General features: G+C 45.8%; 1 non-coding gene across 1 annotated transcript; it reads right to left on the reverse strand.

The window, feature by feature from the left end:
• Nucleotides 1-4,048: 4,048 nt before the first annotated feature.
• Nucleotides 4,049-4,155, reverse strand: LOC120658098. The gene has a single exon (XR_005668513.1). It is a non-coding gene; the product is annotated as a small nucleolar RNA R71 (small nucleolar RNA).
• Between the last annotated feature and the right edge of the window lie 422 nt (nucleotides 4,156-4,577).

Consider the following 4,577-nt stretch of genomic DNA (forward strand, 5'->3'; position numbering starts at 1 on the left):
GGATGTTACAAAGAGCATGCTCCATGTCCGAGAGCGCGGCCATTGTAATAGATAAAAAATCCTAGAGGGTGTACAACTTTTCCATACCAGAACAAGACCAACGGCCATACCAATGGCCAAGAATAAATGTTGATTCATGCCAACTTTTCATATACCCATACCCAGCTATGAGCGAACAATCGGAAGGGATAAGTGCACTGGAACTTGCTATCACAGTTCATCACAACCCACGCCAAATCCTCTCAAGGCAAGGTGGGACTTATTTTACTTAGCATACCATTCCCATATTAAGTAGGGAACATATCAGGTACAAACCAACCCCTCTGTGCAAATTATGGAAACTTCAATCTGGGCCATCATATCAGCATCCAAGGGGAGGGGCGCAGAGAGGTGGGATGGGGGATTTGCAAAAGTGTGATTACCCAATCCAAGGGCCGGTCCAGATTGTAAAATTACCCAATCCCCCATACCCCTTGGATGTTGATTCAATGGCTCAGATTGAAGTTTCCACAGTTTGCACGGAGAGGCTGGTTTGCACCTGATACATTGCCTATTAAGTATGGGTTTGTTCGGATAAATGCTCAATTATCCAGGCAATTATGTATCAGTCCTTAATCGACTCAAATAAACCTAACCATTTGAGTTTCACTCCCAACATGGCTCTAACATACTTGCCCAAGTCCTAATCATCATTGCTCAAAAAAAAGACCTAATCATCATTCATAGTTGCTCAACTTTTAAGCATCCTTGACTAATCATGAGAAATTAAACATACATCCTATAGGCCGCTAGTTGTGGTGACCTTGCTACCTCTCATCTTCTACTGAAACTAAGCATGGCCAAGTATATATATAATTCGTGACACCTAAACAAACATACTCAACTATGAAATAATAATGTTCTAAGCAAGGTTTGTAACGCATCAATTAGGTAAGCAATCACGGATACATATGGTAACTCATGCATAAACACGACACATATACATCATTGATAAAAAATAAGGGGTATATTATGCATAGGTGCCTTACCTTGGTTCTCAAAGGGGATGTCGTCTCCCATAGCCTCTGATTTGGGCTCACCTTGCTCTGGCTCCAACGTCACAGTCTCTACACGAGTGCAATGATGCTTAATAAATAAATATGCAACGAATGATTGCAATGATATGAGGATCACATGAGAATATATGCTTTAACATTGCAAAACTTTGATAAAAGGAGCTAGACATATAGTACATATGTGGATTATTTATAGATAAGTGCAAGGTATTAAACGAGTAAACGCGGACTGTCTGACTTTGGAGAAGCGGACCATTCGGCTCTAAACGGAGAACGATTTGGCACATCGTCCGCCAGCTAATTGTAGACCATTCTGGTCGCAAAATAAGGTTTATAAGTGTGTCTGTGTAGTACTCAATAATGCCTTGTGGACTGCCAACCCTAGCGAAGGGACCGTCTGCAGTACAAATTTTTGGGAGGTCTAAAAAATGTCCAGATCCGCTAGTCATTGGATTGGGTGACTAACGACTGTTCAGCAATGATGGGCGGGCCGTTAGTACGCACCATGGCTGAGGAGCACCTGAGAGTTTGCCTAATGCATTTCAGGACATAGTTTGGGATGAGATTTGTTCCTATAGGTTATTGGGAGTGTGGGGAGTCCATTTCTTTTAGCTAGAACAAACATGCATTAAGGTTTCAAAGCTCTAGGACATCAATGGTGATTAGGCTCTAAAGAGATTTCATGGCTTACAAATGTTGACGGTCCTTAAGTGCCAAATCCTACCGTCAACCAGACTCATAATAAAGGAAACTATATGCCTTACTCACATATTTGTATCACTAACCTTGCTCCATAGTTGTTTTCGAGTTTTGTACATTTCAGATGAGCAAGAGTGAAGTAAGAATAAAACACGCCGTAGACGCCACACAACTATGCAGAAGATCGCATCCAGCGTCACCCAATTACAAAGAGGGCCCACCCGGCAGAGCAAATGGGCGTGCCACACATAATGCATGCAAGGAAAGACACAAGGGCCCACCTATCAGCCTGCCAGAGGAGGATAAGGACGAGGGGCGCCAGGGGGGGTTGGCCAAACCTGCCCTGCCTCCCGTCCAGGTGCATCTCAAGGAGGAGTAGCTGCCAAGTCACCTGATCACATTCCATATATGCATTTGGCGGGAACCGACTTCCACTAGTATAAATAGGGCCCCCTCTCACCCCTCTCAACACACACACACTTCATTCCACCATTCCAAGAAGGTTGTCCTCTCTCTTGCTCTCTTAGCTAGATAGTGGAGCTATGCTAGTTCTCTTTAGCGAAGCAAGTCGTCCTCGGGATCATTGAGCAATCAGCGGCTCCCGGTATGGCTTTGTATCCGACTTGTCAGACTTCTATTCATAATATAAAGTCATGGCATGGTTGCTTTACTATCTTGATACTTTATCAATCAATGCTTAGTTGATTCATGAGTTATGCTAAGGTCTTCGTTAGGCCAGATGATCCGGGTACAGATAGGGGTTTGTTGTGCTTTCGGGCTTGCTCTAGCGTTTCACTTGTCCATCCGAAGGCTGGGAGACCCGGGGACTCTAGAGTAGTGACTTCATGCACGAGCGTGGTGCTCGGCTATGCGGGATCCTTTGGATATGACCGTGCTCCACGGTGTGACTGGGGTAGACGGCAGGTGGTCATAGCCCTGTCCGTCCGGCGTAACAGCTGTGTTGCATTTAGCGTACTCCCTGACATTCGGGTTCAGTGTAGGAGTTCAAGCAAAGAGGTAACAGGACTGGATGTACTCCGGTGCGGGTCCTTCTCCCCGCTATCCCATTTTCCTGGCACCTGTAGTCCTAACTATGTTCTAACATAAACCCAGCTTTGGATAGAAGCACTAGGACACCTAACCTAGACTAAGCACCAGCTGACTTAACGTAGGATAGATTAGTCTTTTGTTTTGTCGTTTCTCTCTTTTATTCTTTCCTCTTGGAGTGTGGTTGTGTGTTGTGTCGCATTACCCTTGCTTATTTCTTTACCTGGACTTACCCCTATTAGAGTTTTGCCTATTGCTTGAGGCACAATGTCATGGTTAATGTTAAGTACATTACTTTTGCCAATGACATCCTTTGGGAAACAAAGAAATGATGATACCCTTACTCTCCAGGTGAAATGCTAGAACAGTATATCCGTGCGCTTGCGGACCCATCTGTAATCGTATAGATTATACCACGAGAGTGGCACCCCTTGGGTGTAGTTGTTAGGATGGGTTGGCGCCCTCATTTCTAGTGACTGCACTAAGGACTGCCAGCAGGCATTTCTGAGGCCGTTGCCGAGGTCTTCACAAACCCGGTATCGACTTAAGAAATACCAACAAGCATTTCTGGTGCCCTTGCCGAGGATGGCATGTGAACAAAGTTATTGTGGTGATATTAATCTAGGCTTTGTACTCAGGATATAGTCATTACTCTTTCAGGCTAATGTCACTTTATGTCTTCTTTTATTTTTGATTTGAAAGAAGACAGGGGTAGTGTATGACTGGTTTCTCCCTGCCGAAAAACTACACAGACAATCCAGAGAAGCTCGTGAGAAGGGCACAACTTCGCGTAGTTCCTCCTCTCACTATTCTCCCGGCACAGGAACCCATTTCGGAAGTATCACTTGCTATTGAGGCTATGGCTGAAAAGACTCTCCGCGAGTTCTTCGTCCCCTCCACCTCCAATGTGGCCACTGGACCCAACATCAATGTTGGGGACGTGAACTTCGAGCTGACATCCAGCCTCATCAACATGGTGCAGGCTAGCCCATTCTGTGGCAAGCCAAATGAGTACGTCAATGCACATTTGCAGAACTTTCTGGAGCTCTGCGACACCATAGTCATACTGGGTGTCGCCGCCGATGTGGTTTTACAAGGAGAAGGACATCGACACCGTAGTCATACTGTAGCCTCATCACCTACTAGGGAAGGTGAAACAGTGGTTTTACAAGGAGAAGGACATCGACACCTGGGCCAAATGCTCCAAGGCGTTCCTCGCAAAGTTCTTCTTGCTGGGCAAAACAAGTGCCCTGTGCGGGAAGATTTCAAGTTTCCAGCAGATGGGGATGGAATCCATCCTAGAAGCTTGGGAAAGGCTGCAGGAATACATCTTGGCCTGTCCCCACCACGGTATGGATGAGTGGCTCGTCCTACAAAGCTAATACAATGGGCTCACGATGACATCTAGAGCTAACATCGATGCCGCTGCTGGAGGAGCCTTCCTCAACCTAACCATAGCTAATGCCAAAGCATTGGTCGAGAAGATAGTCTCTAACCAGGGGTGGAGCGATGAACGACTCCAACCCCGTACAAAGGGCATGCATACCGTCAAGGAGACGGATATGATTGCCACAAAACTGGACCTCCTCATCAAGAAGATGGAGGAAGGGAGCAAGCAATAGATCCACGCTCCTGTCTACGCCATGGGTTCGCACTTCACGTGCGAAGTCTGTGGCAATGAAGGATGTTGGCGCTCCTTAAGTACCCATTTTACTGTACAATTAGGAGAGGTTTTGGTAAATTCTTCGGGATGATTCATGTACTAACCCGCCACTT

Source organism: Panicum virgatum, chromosome 1K (assembly GCF_016808335.1).
Source record: "Panicum virgatum strain AP13 chromosome 1K, P.virgatum_v5, whole genome shotgun sequence".
NCBI classification, from domain to species: domain Eukaryota; kingdom Viridiplantae; phylum Streptophyta; class Magnoliopsida; order Poales; family Poaceae; genus Panicum; species Panicum virgatum.